The sequence below is a fragment of the Balaenoptera physalus genome (assembly GCF_965194825.1).
Source record: "Balaenoptera physalus genome assembly, chromosome: 16".
NCBI lineage: Eukaryota > Metazoa > Chordata > Mammalia > Artiodactyla > Balaenopteridae > Balaenoptera > Balaenoptera physalus.
The window spans coordinates 75,932,243-75,947,977 of NC_138898.1; the positions used below are offsets into that span (position 1 = coordinate 75,932,243).

Here is a 15,735-nt window from a genome sequence, read left to right on the forward strand (position 1 = left end):
ATGGGTCCCCAAGGGTAGACGTAAGGCTAGTGGGTGGAAGGCACAGGGGCCCTTCCTATTGCTAGTAGCCGTCTTGGAAGGCAGTGAGCTCCCCATCCATGATCCTTTGTCTGGAATGGTTTTCTCCCAAGTATTAACAGAACTCACCACTCACCTCCTTCAGCTGTATCACTCAAGTGTCACTTTACCAGTGAGGCCATCTGCAACCACCTTATCTAAAATTGCAAACGTCCCTCTCCATCCCTCTTCCTTGCTCCACTTCCCTAGAGCTTATCATCATATATTTTCTTAATTGATCTTGTTTAGAATCAGTCTTCCACCACTAGAATATAAGCTCCACAAAGGCAGGGGTTTTTTATCTGTTTTGTTCATTACTGAATCCTTTGTGTCTAGAACAGTGCCTGGCACATAGTAAGTGCTCAATAAATATCTGTGGACCAGATTCCTCCCAACCACCTTCAGAAGTAAGTAGTAGTTTTATTTTTTATTTTTTGGATACGCTGTACAGCTTGTGGGATCTTTGTTCCCCAACCAGGGATACAACCCGGGTCCTCGGCAGTGAAAGCTCGGAGTCCTAACCACTGGTCCTCCAGAGGATTCCCAGTAAGTACTATTTTTATCCCCATTTCACAGCTACAGAAATGGAGGCATATAAAGATGAAATAACCGGACTTAGCAGCAGCCCTGGGTCTCCAATCCCAGGCATTCTATGTCCAGGGCATGTGCCCTTAACTCCACACTGTATTGCAGTTACAAAATGCTTATATTCCAACATTGTCTGTAACAGAAGAAGGCTAGAAACAACCTAATTTCCCATCAGTAGGGGAGCAGTTAAATAAATTACAATACTAGGCATCCTGTAATAGCCTATAAAAGCAACCTATAAACGAATTAAGCAGATCTATATGCGCTTATCTGGCGTGACCTCCAAGTTATTGTTGAGTGAAAATAGCAAGATGCAGAACAGTGCATTGCATGGGCTCTTATCTGTAAAACAAAAACATAAACAGGATAATCAGACACAGATAGGTTTGATGTGCAGAGAAAGGTTCTGAATGGATACTCTAGAAACTGTTGACAAGGTGAAGGTCTCTAGTGGGAGAAAGTCTTTGCATTCCATTTGGTATTTTGGGGATTTTATTTTATTTTATTTTAAAATTTATTTATTTATTTATGGCTGCGTTGGGTCTTCACTGCTGTGTGTGGGCTTTCTCTAGTTGCGGTGAGCGGGACTACTCTTCGTTCCGGTGCGCGGGCTTCTCATTGCGATGGCTTCTCTTGTTGTGGAGCACAGGCTCTAGCGCGTGGGCTTCAGTAGTTGTGGCACGTGGGCACAGTAGTTGTGGCTTGCGGGCTCTAGAGCGCAGGCTCAGCAGCTGTGGCGCACGGGCCCAGCTGCTCTGCGGCATGTGGGATCCTCCCGGACCAAGGCTCGAACCCGTGTCCCCTGCATCAGCAGGTGGACTCTTAACCACTGCACCACCAGGGAAGCCCCCCTTTGGGGATTTTAAATCATGCACATGATTTACTTTTTTTCAGCAACATAAATCTTCCTCATGGTTTAAAACTCAAATAAAACTACAGGGCTTAGAGACTTCCCTGGTGGCACAGTGGTTAAGAATCCACCTGCCAAAGCAGGGGACACAGGTTTGAGCCCTGGTCCGGGAAGATCCCACATGCCACGGAGCAGCTAAGCCCGTGCACCACAACTACTGAGCCTGTGCTCTAGAGCCCGCAAGCCACAACTACTGAGCCCGTGTGCCACAACTACTGAAGCCTGCGTGCCTAGACCCTGTGGTCCGCAACAGGAGAAGCCACTGCAATGAGAAGCCCACGCACTGCAATGAAGAGTAGCCCCCGCTCGCCACAACTGGAGAAAGCCTGCATGCAGCAACGAAGACCCAATGCAGCCAAAAATTAAAAAAAAAAAAAAAAAAACCAACCTACAGAGCTTATATCAAAAATTAGCAGTCCCCTACCCCACCTCTCTTGTACTCCAGGTCTCTTCATAAAGGCAATGAATTCAACTCTTTCAGCTGTTCCTTCTGTTTGCCATTCTCTTTCTTTTCTTCTTTTTTTTTTTTTTCCATTCTCTTTCCAAGTCAGGGTTTCTCAAACTTCAAGGAGCACGTGAATCACCTGGGATTTTGTTAAAATACAGGTTCTTATTCAGCAGGTCTGAGGCGGGTTCCGAGATTCTGCATTTCCTTATTATTTTTTAAAATATTTATTTATTTATTTATTTATTTATCTGGCTGCGCTGGGTCTTAGTTGCAGCATGCGAACTCTTAGTTGTGGCAAGTGGGATCTAGTTCCCTGACCAAGGATCGAACCCGGGCCCCCTGCATTGGGAGCGTGGAGTCTTAGCCACTGGACCACCAGGGAAGTCCCTGGCATATGCTCTTAATTTGTCAGAAGATTTGTTTGAGCCACTGTAATTGAAGGCCTCTTTGTTACAGCAGCTTAGCTGCACCCTAATTAATAGAGAGTGAAGGGCCATCTCTCACCCATCCCCTACTGGGCAGGGAACCACCCCCCACTGGTGGGAGTGTTTCCTCTCTGGACCTGTCTGGGCCCCCACGTGCACTGCCCAGCATTGGAGGCCTGGCCTAGAGTGTGCACCCAGTGACTACTGAATTTGAATTTGAAATGGGAGCTATTTGTGTCTGTATTTGCTTCCCCCTCGGATTATGAGCAATTTAGGTTCTATCATTCAGGTCTCCGATGAAGGACTTTGAAAAGTACCAGCCATGCTCAGGTGTGCCAAAGGGGAAGGTGCTTTGTCCAAGCTTCAGAGGTCCCTGGGCGAGAGAGCCCGCCCAGTTACTGTGTACCTGGCATTTCACATGCCCTGGTTCACATAATTCTCTCCACCATCCCCCGAGGTAGGTATTTGGAGTGAACCTCAGTAGATTTTGCCTGCCCACCATCCACGGGGGTGAGAGGGAATGAGAAATGAATCAAAACAAGAAAGGGTCCTGTGTGGACCAAGAATGACAATGTGCCATGAACTGAAGGGAAAGATTAACCCCGCCTTCCACACACCTGAGTCCAAAATGGAAAATAAGGGGCATGGAGGAGTGTTCGCTGGGGCCTGGGTGGACAGGACAGGTGAGGCCTGGCTGTCAGTGTTCACGTCCCGGTTCCCGGTTCACGAAGGCCAGGGTGCTAGGCTAGGAACCCGGCAGACAGCCCCTGCGGATGGCCTGAGTGCTTCCAGCCAGCAAAGGCGTGGGTCCAGGGTCCACCAGGAAAGGCCTAGGCTCTCAGGTAAGGAGGTGGGTGGGCCTCTCCAAGGTTGACACATCTCAGGCCTCTTCCTTTTTTAGAGGCTTACTGTGTTCTGGAAACATTAAGAAGTGCCAAAAAAGGCATTATGAACACCACGGTGTATCTTAACTATTTATACTTGCCTAATTAACATACATGCAAATACAGTGCAAGATAGTTGTTCTGTTCACAAGGTAATGACAGGATTCATAAAGGACAGTGACTCAGGGATACCCCATAGAGGGGTCAGGGGAGGATGTGGTCTGAGATGGGACAAGCTCTTAATGTCCCATAAATGTTCTCGGTTCTCAATCCCATCTGAGAAATTGTCATGCCTGAATGTATAACTGCACGTAGAAATCATATCAGAAGCCTACATTTAAGTCTCTTCAGGAATGTGAGATTCCCCCCACGCCTGAGACAGGTCTGTGAGCCGAGCCTGAGCCCAGGAGGATGGCTGGGGCTGACCCTGAGTGCCAAGGGCTGCAGGCCTGACTCCAGCCCCCGAAGCCGGTGGGGCTGCCCCTGCTGACGTGTTTCTGGCCCGTAAGTCTGGTGCGGGGGCCACCCCTCGTGGAGGGGGGTCAAATGGCCGAGGTGTAGTGCTCAGACTCTCCCGAGATGCTTGAAGAAGTTTGGAGCCGCCTGGTGACTCTAATCTTCCCTCCCCAGGCGGGGGTCAGAAGCGGGTGGGGCCGAGAGAAGGAAAGGCAGAGTCTCAGGCTCCTGCGAACTGGGTCTGATCCTCCACCCCCATCCCCAGCCCAAGAGCAGACCCAGCCACCCAAACAGTAGACAGACAGAGCTTCACAGCCACTGAGAATTAAAACCTATTGATTTTCCCCATTAGCTAGAGAACACCATCAGAGTGCATTAAAACCAGGCAAAGCACCAGCATCATGAATAATTAACATCCACAAATGACAAACCCAGGGGGCCCAGGGGAGGGGGAAGGGGCGCCTGGAGGCCTAGGGCACCTGACCCCTTATGACTCCCACCCCAGGGAGTCCTAACCTGGCCTGCCGTCCCCTCCCCTCCCCTCCCCCTCCTCCATGAATCTCTACTAGTCCTATCCCCTCTCATTGCCTGTCCTCTCCTCAAAGAAACATCAAGTCTCCAAGGCAAGCAGCCTAGGAAGACAGAGCACTGAGATGAGAATCAGGAATGCCTGGCCCTGCCGTGTGTCACTGTGTGACCTCCAGGGAGTCTGCCCCTTTCTGGGCTCATTCCTCTGGCTAAGTCTACAGATCTATGGTTCCAGAGAGGGACGGTGACTGGCCCAAAGCACACAACAGGTCTGTAAGCAGAGCCCATACTAGAACCTGGGGCCCCTAGTCATGCCCCCCAGTCCAGTCTATGGGGCACCTTTAGGCAAATCAGAAAAAATTCCCCCGCTTTGGATTGACCATTGGAAAATGGCACCCCTCTGGGTGAACCAATTAGATGAAAGCATGCCCTCTGAACAGATCAATTCAAAAGCGACCCTCCCTCTAAGTGGACTAATTTTTAAAAAGGCACTCTTCAGGCTGACCAATAAGAAAAAGGAACTCTTTTGAGTGGACCAATTAGAAAAAGGTGCTCCCCAACCCCTGCATGCGGTCAGAGTTTTAAAGGTGCAAGACTGCAGAGCAGAGGTAGGGCTGCATGTCAGCCCCCCACTCACCACCCACCGGGCTGCCCTGTGCAGTGTGTGCAGCCTAAACAACTGTGTGTGGCAGGCTGTGTCCCCACCCCCACCTTTTCTTGGCCAAGGAGGCCCAAATCTGTCCTTCCAGCCGGTGGAATTCAGTTCACTGAATTCATGTTTCCTTCCAAGCCGCTCCACCTCCCACGTACTTCCTCAGCCCCTCAGCTGACCCAGGTTCCCACTTCCATCCTCCTCCCACCCATTCTTCCTCCTCAGAGCCCCGGGAGGGGCAGCGCTGGAATGAATACCTCCTACACCTCTGACCGTGTTACCTGCATCTTCTTCCTGCCCTGCAGGGCACCCTGCATCTTTCCATGCCTCTGAGCCTTTGCAGGTACACTGCTCTCTGCTGGTGATGCCCCGCCTCTAGAGCCCCTGGGAAACATCTATTCACTCTAAAACTCAGCTTAAAGACCTTCTCCTCTGCTGCTCACTCTCTCCTTAAACGTGCCAGCTAGTTCTTGCCTCTGAGCCTTTGCACCTGCTGATTCCTCTTCTTGGACCTGTTCTGCCTCCAGATATCCTGCAGATATTCCAGCTGGCTCCTCCTCCTGCCGGTCACAGCTCCAATGTCCCCTCCTTGTGAGGTCTTCCCTGAACACCCTGTCAAACCACCTCCCCATCAGCCTCCCTCACAGCTCCATGTTTTATTTTTTCATAACACTTTTCACAAGATGAATTTATTTTTCCTTTGTTTACTGGTGCTTCCAAAGCCACTATGAATGGCTGTGCATGTTGTAAGTTGCAGAGGAGGTGAGTGGGGCTGGAACACAGCCTGCCATGCACACTACAAGCTGGTGCTGGGGAGAGGGGCAGGGGTGTGTGTGTGGGAGGGGCTGCACCTGCCCGGAGGGAGCGCCTTTCCTAATTCACACACTGTCACCAGGTATACAAGCTTCAGCCCCAACGGCCTCCAGCTGTGACAGGCAAGCCCACCAACTCAGGAAGTGTCTGCCCTCTCCATTGCTGTGAGTCCAGTGTCCAGCGCAGTGCCTGGCACGTAGCTGGTGCTCAATAAACATTTTTCAGTTTTTTTGGGCTGCACGTCTTGGCTTGCGGGTTCTTAGTTCCCCGACCAGGGATTGAACCCAGGCCTCAGCAGTGAACGCGTGGAGTCCTAACCACTGGACTGCCAGGGAATTCCCCAACATTTTTCAAGCAAACAAATTCTACTCGGATTCCCCCACTCCCACCCTCTCCCCACACTCTTCAATAGAATACACCATGCATGTGGTCCATTTCTGGGTCCCACAGGGGCTGCGTGTAGTTCGTTGTTGGGGGTGGTCCCACAGGAAGCCAGTGACAGAACTGGACCCAGACTTGCTGATGGTAATTGTTTGTTAAGGGAATGCAGAGGGGATCCAGGAGTGGATGCGTAAGTGAAGGAGTCCTGGGTATGCTCCCTGCAACTCAGTGCCCTGCTCATGACAGGGACGATGCCCTGAGACCCCAGTCTCACCCGGCTCCCTGGAGAAGCGCGGGGTGGGTTCAGGTGGCCCCGGGCACTCTGACCAAGATCCAGATGCCGAGCGCTGCACAGTCATTCTTGGGCAAGAGGTGGCATCTGAGGGTCCCGTGGGAAGCAGGCCAGGCTCAGGCGGGGGCGGAACTCAGGCGCTGCCTTCCCTCTGCTCCCTGTGGCCACCCGCCTACCGGCCTCCCAGCTCTGGCAGGGAAGGAGTTAACCTCCCGGCTTCTCAGCGTGAATGTGGAGCTATTAATACCCACAGCCAAGCCGGTCTGCCCGAGCAGCCACTGGAGTCGGAAGAGCCGGGAGCAAAGGGAGCTCCAGTCGGAGCCAGCGCTGGAGCCAGGACTCCAGGGTCCAGAACTTTTCTCGGGGATAGCGAGGGCACTGTGCCAGCCTCACCTGGACCTTGCCCACCTTCCAGCTTCAGGTCCCGACTGTCCTTCCCGGAGGCCACCCGTGCCGTGCCACCCACCCCAGCTGGGGAGAGCAAACTTTCTTAGGGAAACCACCGCCACTGCCGTGCTGGCTGGACGGGGAGGAGCAGACGGCTGGACAGACAGATGAACAGATGGACAGGACATCTGCGAACCTGTCCTCCTGGTCCTGCCTCTGACAGGCTGCAGCAGAGCGGGCAGCTGAGGGGCCTTGGGCGCCACCAGGGGCAGCAAGGGGCCCTGCTGGACCTTTGTGCACCAGCCAGCTGCCTCTGAGTCCAGGCGGCTGGAAGCTGCTTCCAGGGGCCCAACCCCGTGGCTGGAAGGTCTGTGGGTCAGGACAGCAGATCCCACCAGACAGAGCCCCAGGCTCTCCCACCCACCGAGGCGACGGGTAACCTGAGTGAAAAGGCACAGGTGGCAGGTGGGCAGGTACAGGCGCGGGGTCCTGAAGCCAACAGGCTACTGACCCTGGAGCACGCTGGCTCGGGGACCCCTGCCCAGGCAAAGGACGATGCTGCCGAGGCCGCCACCAGCCACCCCTGCCCCGTCCTGGAGCTGCCTCCGGCCTGGCCCCTGGGCTGTGGAACAGAGGATGTGCCAGCCTTCTGCTTCGTCTGTTTCCACAGGGAGGAGGAGGAGGAGCTGCTGGAAGAAGTCCCACTGCAGAGGTCAGTGCCCGAGGTGGGCAGCGGGTGGGCAGGGTGAGGGCACAGGGCTCGAATGGGGCCCCTGGGGGCCTGGAAGTCCTGCTTCCGAGTTCCTCGTCTGTCCACTGCTTACCAGCCACCGCCACCTCCCTGTGTCAGACTCTCAGATCTCTCACCTGGGTATCCCCACAGCCTCCTCCCTGTCTCTCCCATCCTGCCCCCACAGTGACCCTCTTGTCCTTTCCCATTGTGGTCATGTCCTCCCTGCTCAGAGCCCTCCATGGCTCCCAGCTCCCACACGATGAAGTCAATACTCAGCTGGGCACTCAAGGCCTGTGAGATCAGGCCAGCCCCACCCACCTCATCTTGCTCTGCTCTCCTGTATTCACCCCCAGAGAAACCCTGCCCAGACTTCCCTTCTCCTGGCTCCCCTCCTTCTAGGCCCAGCTGCAATACCTCCTCCTCCAGGAAGCCCTCCAAGAAGCCCCTGCCCCATCCCAAGCTGAAAGCCACCTTTCCTCCCTACACTGCACTGACACCTAATAGTGATAGGTTTTCGTTGAATTAATAAGTGGAAATGTCTGTGTGTGCATATGCATGCGTGTATGTGAGTTTGTGTATAAAAGAAAGGGAAGGGAGGGGAATGAAGGTTTGTGTGTGTATGTGATTGGGTATCTGGGTGTGAGTATGTGGGATTGTGAGTATGTGTACATGTCTGTGGCACTGGGTGTGAGTTCTATGTACTTATGTGGGGAAGGGGGTGTGCACTGGGACCGGGTCGGGGGGTTCATGCCCTAGAGATCATTGTCTCTTTTGCCAGCTCTCCCTACCCCCACCTTCAGGAAAACCCAGGCTCCAGCCAAGTGCATTTCACAAGCTGTGACTGCAAGCTCCAGGAATAGATGGAACATCTGTAGGGGAGACAGGGGTCACCTCTCTCCAGCCCAGCCTGCCCACGCCTCCATCACTGCCTGAGTCAGCACTGCCCTGGGTGGCGAGAAGGGCAGACTCAGGGCCAGCCCAGGTGTGCCCTCTGGGCCCCTAGTAGGAGGGCGGGAGTATGGGCTCCTGCAGCCTGGGACAGTTTCCTCCCTGAATCTCACTGTTGGACCTGGGTCAGTCATTTCCCTTCCACGGGTCTCTGTCTCCTCATCTGGGAAATGGTGGGCTGCTCCTTGCATGGTTGTCAGTTCATCATTCAGCAGCGACTGAGAGCTCATAGTACGCCAGGGCCCCAGCCCTCATGGGGTCCAGCCTGCTAGGAGAGACCCGAAAGCAAACCAATCAGTTTGGCAGCGCGATGGGCGCCTTGATGGGCGTGAGTGCACTGCGCGCAGGGAGTGAGGGGGAGGGACTGACCACCTCTGCCCGCAGGAACCCTAGGAGCCCCTGCGGGTCTGTCTTAAAGGACAGGTCCTCTGCCAGGTGGTGTGTGAAGTTAAGGAAAGGACATCCCAGGCAGGGGGTACGGCAAGAGCAAAGACTTGGTGATATGAAAAAGAAATTGTGTGGGCATGGTGGAGATGGGGCTGACAGGGTCTGCGGGGGCCAGATCACCAAGGGCCTTGACTGCTGAGCCAAGGACTTGATCTATAGGTGATGGGGTGAGCAGTGGGGAGGGCTTGAAGCAAAACGGGGCCAAGTTAGGCGACTCAATGAGGTCACAAGTGTGGAAGTGTTTCTCGAAATCCAAAACAATGGATTCCTGAAAGCATCACTATTTTCATAGTAAGAGCTCAAAATGCTTGTTGAATGATTGGACGAATGGACGAATGAATGAATGAATGAATGAATATGATGTGGGGAGATGGGACATCAGAATCACTGAGCTGGTGGGCGCTGGCCCTTTAAGATCTGGCAAGGGGACACCGCCAGGCTGGGCAGAGACAGTGACCACAGGTGCCAGGTGGTAAAGCTAAAAATACTGAGTGATGTGGACACCCAGGCTGCAGGAGCCAGGCAGTGCTAGCGGGGAGGGGGGGGGGGGAGGCCCTGGAGTGTTTCTTTCCTACTGGAGGAGGGGCAGTGGGCAGTGAGGTCTGGTAGGGTCACCTTGGGGGTTTAGAGGAGCCTGTCCCCCTCCCCCACTACTCTCAGACTTTCTCCAGCCCCTGGAAGGTGCCAGCTTTCACTCCCAATAGCTGTCATGTTTAGTAGCCCCAGGGCGTGCTAATTCTGAGGCATCCTGCTTCTCTGTGACTCTGGGGAAGTCAGTTCTTCTCTTTGGGCCTCTGTAAAATTAAAGCATTGCTGGGGCGCTTTTAGGGACAGAGAAGCAAGGAGGGATGCAGGCAAGCAGTTCACTCATGTGTGGATTCAGCAAATGCTCCCCGAGGCCTCCTGGGGACTAGATGCTGAGGCCACAGAGAGGAAAACAAACCAGGCACTTCCCTGGAGGAGCCCAGCAAGGATACACTGGAACAATTGCATGCAGCGCAATGTGCTGTCATTGAGGTGTGAACGCAGTGCCCTCGGTGGGCTGATGCAAGAAACGGCCACACTGAGAACTCATCTGCATGTGGTGAAAATTTGTCAACAAAAGCATCACCCATCAGCCACCTCCACTTGATGCTTGACGTGTGATTAAGGTGAGGCTCGCGGCCTTAATGAACAAGCCCCGGAACCGCACGCGCTTCACATGGCAGAGCCTCCTGTGCTGCTCACGCAAAGTCCAGAGGGGGCTGGGGTGTGGGGGACACTCTGCTCTACTCAGTCTTTCAGGGACCCAGGCTCCTCCCACCTTGTGATACTGTCATCACCCAGGGCCTCAGAATCCATCGCCGGATCCTCTGCTTCCACTGGCAAATGAAGAAGAAAGAGGGTGGAGATCACATGGAAGGGTTTTCCGAGCCAAAGCTGCAAGTGGCCTACTTCACTTCTGCCCACACTACATGGCCAAAGCAGCTAATTGCAAGAGAAACTGGGAAACGTAGTCCTGTTGTGAAAATGTTATATTTGGTATACATGAAAGCGCCTGGCACATAAGAGGTACCCAGCATGTCTGTGCGGAATGCATTCATTCACTCTGCAGATTTCACTGAGCCCCCTCAGTGGACTTGTACTAGAAACTGGGCAGTGAAAACACCAGTCCTGCTCTCAGTGGGCTTTTATCAAAGGGGGAGTCAAACAAAATACAAGTAAACAAACAAACAAATACCATCTTCCGTGTTCAAAACCCACTGTTAAGGAAATGACCAGAGGGATGGTTGGGGAAGACACCCACTTGACATAAGGGGGAGGGGAGGTAGGGACAATTCATCTAAGACCTCAAGAATCAGAAGGAGCTGAGCAGAGTTGGCGGAGGAGCATTTCAGGCATGGAGAACAGAGAGTACAAAGGCCCAGAGGCAGGTTAGAGTTTGGAGACTGTGAGAAAATGTCAGGTCATTGTGGCTAGAGAAGGGTGAGTGATGGGAAGAGTGATACGGGCGACAGGGAGAGTGACAAGGGTGATGGGGAGAGTGACAAGGGTGATGGGGAGAGTGACACGGGCGACGGGGAGAGTGACATGGGCAATGGGGACAGACAGGAATGGCTAGATCACGTAGGCCTTGTGGGCCATGGTGAGGAGGATGGATTTTATTCTGGATAAGATTGGGAAAGCTTTGGAGGCTTTTAAGTGGGGGAAGCCATATAATTTGATTGACATCTTAAGTGGTCACTTGGGCTGCTCCGGAGAGAATCCATGGCAGCCAGCCCAGAGTAGACACAGGAAACCGGGGTGGAGGTCATGGTGATGATGGAGGGGGCCATGGTGTTGGCCTGGACCATGGTGGCCCATGGAGACGGGGGAAATAGGTGCCTTCTAGATATATTTGGGAGACAGAATTTGCTGATGGGTTAAAGGAAGAAGGGAAGCAAGGATGAATCTGAGGTTTCTGGGTTGGATAAGTGTGGGGATGATGGGAAGGTTCAAGGGAGGGAAGAGACGTGGTGGGAAACTCAAGAATTCGGCCATGGATGTTTTCAACATAGAAGCACATGAGATGCCCAAGTGAAGATGTCAAGTGAGGACTTGATACTAAGAGTCCGGAGCTCAAAGCTGGAGTTTTTGGGCGGGCGAGAGGATATCAGAGACTTCAGTGTGAAGATGGCATTGAAAGCCATGAGGTTGGGACTTCCCTGGTGGCACAGTGGTTAAGAATCCACCTGCCAATGCAGGGAACACGGGTTCGAGCCCTGGTCCGGGAAGATCCCACATGCCGCGGAGCAACTAAGCTCTTGCACCACAACTACTGAGCCTGCGCTCTAGAGCCCGCGAGCCACAACTACTGAAGCCCATGCGCCTAGAGCCCATGCTCCGCAACACGAGAAGCCACCGCAATGAGAAGCCTGTGCACCGCAACGAAGAGTAGCCCCTGCTCCCCGCAACTAGAGAAAGCCCGCACGCAGCAGCGAAGACCCAATGCAGCCAAATTTTAATTAATTAATTAATTAAAAAAAAAAGAAAACCATGAGGTCACAAGGAGAGAGAGGAGAGGAGAGGCCCCAGGATGGAGCCTTGAGGAACTCCACAATTTTGGGGTCACGTGGAGGAGACACTAACAAGGGTGGAAGAGAAGTAAAGTAGGAGGGAAACCAGGAGCATGGGTAGTCATGGAAACCAAGAGACGAGTGTCTCAAGGAGGAGAGAGAGGTGGACAGCTGGCTTCAGAGATGCCAAACGGCCAAGGAAAAGGAGAATAGATTCAGCAGCACAGAAGTTGAAAGTGCCCCGGATAAGAACATTTCATGGAGGGGTGGAGACAGGAGTAGGTGTGAGCAGAAACTTCTGGTTAAAGACGGTGGATCGAATACACACATCTAATTTCTGTGTCCTGAAACTCCATGAAAAAGAAGTGAGTGGGTTTTTTTTTTCTTTTCCTTTATGGTTTATTACAAGATATTGAATATATTGATAGTTCCCTGTGCTATACAGCAGGACCTTGTTGTTGCTGGTTTTTTGGTTTTGTTTTTTAGTGGTGTTTTTTGGCCACACCGTTCCCTGACCAGGGATCTAACCCACGCCCCCTGCAGTGGAAGCACAGAATCTTAACCACTGGACCTGCAGGGAAGTCCCAGGACTTTGTTGTTTGTCCCTTTTATATATAGTAGTTTGTATTGGTTAATCCCAAACTCCTAATTTATCCCTCCCCCACTTTCCCCTTTGGTAACCATAAGTTTGTTTTCTATGTCTGTGTCTGTTTCTGTTTTTCAAATAAGTTCATTTGTATCATATTTTAGATTCCACATATAAGCGATATCATCTGATATTTATCTTTGTCTGGCTTACTTCACTTAGTAAGTGATAATCTCTAGGTCCATCCATGTTGCTGCAAATGGCATTATTTCATCCTTTTTATTGCTGAGTAATATTCCATTGTGTATGTGTGTGTGTGTGTATATATATATAAATATAAAATTGTATATATACATTGTATTATATATATATATCACATCTTTTTTATTATTTTTTTTATTGAGGTATAGTTGGTTTACAATGCTGTGCCAATCCCTGCTGTACAGCAAGGTGACTCAGTTTTACACATACATACATTCTTTTTTAAATATTCTTTTCCATTATGGTTTATCCCAGGAGATTGGATATAGTTCCCTGTGCTATACAGTAGGACCTTGTTGTTTATCCATTCTAAATGTAATAGTTTTGTAGATAGGTTCATTTGTGCCATACTTTAGATTCCACATATAAGTGATATCATATGGTATTTGTCTTTCTCTTTCTGACTTACTTCACTTAGGATGATAATCTGTAGTTGCATCCATGTTGCTGCAAATGGCATTATTTTTTCTTTTTTATGGCTGAGTAGTATTCCACTGTATATATGTACCACATCTTTATCCATTCATCTGTTGATGGACATTTAGGTTGTTTCCATGTTTTGGCTATTGTGAATAGTGCTGCTATGAACATAGGGGTGCATATATACCACATCTTCTTTATTCATTCATCTGTCAGTGGACATTTAGGTAGCTTCCATGTCTTGGCTATTGTAAATAGTGCTACAGTAAACATTAGGGTGCATGTATCTTTTCGAATTAGAGTTTTCTCTGGATATATGCCCAGGAGTGAAATTGCAGTGTCATATGTTAACTCTTTTAGTTTTTTAAGGAACCTCCATACTGTTCTCCATAGTGGCTGCACCTGTTTACATTCCCACCAACAGTGTAGGAGGGTTCCCTTTTCTCCACATGTGAGTGGGTTTTTAAGGTGTATTTATTGCTCTTTTGTTGCTGCCATAACAAACTACCACAAACTTAGTTGTTTAAAACCAAATTTATCATCTTACTGACTATATGTCAAAAGTCCAACACAAGTCTCCCTGGGCTAAAATCAAGGTGTTGACAGGGCTGCTCTTGGAAGCTCTTTCTGGAAGAACTTTCTGGAAGCTCTAGGGGAGAATCCATTCCCTTGTCTTTTCCAAGGTGCCGTTTTCCAGTTGGCCCCCTCCCTCTGGCAAGGTAGCGTCTCTCTGGCCCTGCTTCTCTCATCACGTCTTTCTTGGACCACGGCTGGGAAAGGTTCTCTGCTTTTAATGCTGCATGTGATTAGCTTGGGCTCACCTGAACAATCCAAGATCATCTCCCCATCTCAAGGTCCTTAACCTTAATCTCACCTGCAAAGTCCCTTTCTGCCACGTAAGGTAACATACTCCCAGATTCTGGAGATTAGGACACAGACATTTTGTGGGATTAGGTGGTCCATTAGTCTGCCTGCCACAGCATGAATCAGCAAGAACTAATACATTGAAAAAGGAGACAATAGCAACACAGTTTCGGAATCTGGAAAGCAGAAGAACATGGTAAATGATGTAGCAGTCTGATGAAATTGCACCTCAAGTGAACCCTAAATTGGGGGTGAGAAAGCCAAGGGGCACCACAGTTCCCCCACAAAACCCCGAAAGGCCCTGGTGTTAATGGACTAAGTATCCCCTGGAAGTGAGCGTAAAGCCGGGGCCAAAAACAGGAGGATTGGTCTAAGAAGGGCTTTAATTCTCAGATTTCTTTCTCTGCTCAGCACCACTGGGCAGCTGCCTCTCCCCCGCCCTGACAAAGACCGAAGGCTTATTCTCCAGAGAGGATAAAACACAGAGTCTCTGAACCAGAGGACAGGGCACCGTGAGGACGAGGGGAGAGTTCTATACCCTACTGGCGGGATTATTTGAATATTGCATCCTGAATGTGGGGAGCTCTGCCCCCGCCCCCATCACCTGGGGCCTCCTTCCCCATCTCAGCTCCCAGAATAGCGAAGTCCAGCCTAAACTCTCCAGGCAGGACACTGCAGATTTATTCCCTTCAATCTCTGAATATATTAACAATGGGTATTTTTTTCTTGCTCTTCTCTTGTTTCCTGTTTTAGTTTTCTTCTCTCCGTGCATAGTTTCTGTTTCCTCCAGATTTTTTTTTCTGTTCGGATTACTTCTGTCTACTACTGAGCCCGTGTGGGCTTAGTTGCCCTGCAGCATGTGGGATCTTAGTTCCCTGACCAAGGATCGAACCCGTGTCCCCTGCATTGGAAGGCAGATTCTTAACCACTGGACCACTAGTGTCAGACTCTCCAAGAAAAGGATACCTAAAAAGGTTGGCATCAGGGATTTCCCAATGAAACAACCCAATGCGAATTCTCTATATTGACCCCCTGAGTCAGCCAAGCCCCCTACCCACAGCATAGAGCTACTCAGCAGCTTGCTTGCATAAGTTGTATTTTTCTATTCTTTAATCAAGGCATAATTACTGTGAAATGCAAAGGTCTTAAGTGGCCAAATGAGTTTTCACAAATGTATACACCTGTGTAACCCACACCTTAATCAAGATATTACCATGTGAGGTAACATTCAGGCTTTCATCATGCCCCAGTCAATACCCAACACACACAGAGGCAACTACTATTCTATCAGCTCTTTAACTCTCTTAAATACGAGCAGATAACCAGGGACCATCAACATTTGCGAAAAACCTCTAATATGAGAGGCAGAACAAAAACAAACAGAAAAACAGAATTTAGAGGAAACAAAATATGCAGGGAAAAGAAAACTTAAAAGCAAAACTATAATTACTATATTCAGAGATTTAGGAAAATATATTGCAACTATGAAACAAAAACTAGATGCTATTTTGAAAGGGAAAAAACCTCTGAGGATGAACAAAACAAAACAAAAAAGTTCTTAAAAATTAAGAATATCATAGCAGTGGGAGTTTGGAGTTAGCAGATGCAAACTAGTATACA

The 15,735-nt window shown here is 50.5% G+C and overlaps 1 protein-coding gene across 2 annotated transcripts in view; it reads left to right on the forward strand.

Annotated features, from left to right (window-relative positions):
* Positions 1–6,689: 6,689 nt before the first annotated feature.
* SBK1 (SH3 domain binding kinase 1) overlaps positions 6,690–15,735 on the forward strand; it is a 53,668-nt gene continuing 44,622 nt past the window's right edge. Inside the window, exon 1 of one of the 2 annotated variants that reach the window (XM_082429398.1) lies at positions 6,690–7,533. The gene's annotated coding sequence lies outside the window, so the exon portion shown is untranslated. The remainder of the gene's footprint in view (positions 7,534–15,735) is intronic. The other variant, XM_082429395.1, reaches the window with a different exon arrangement.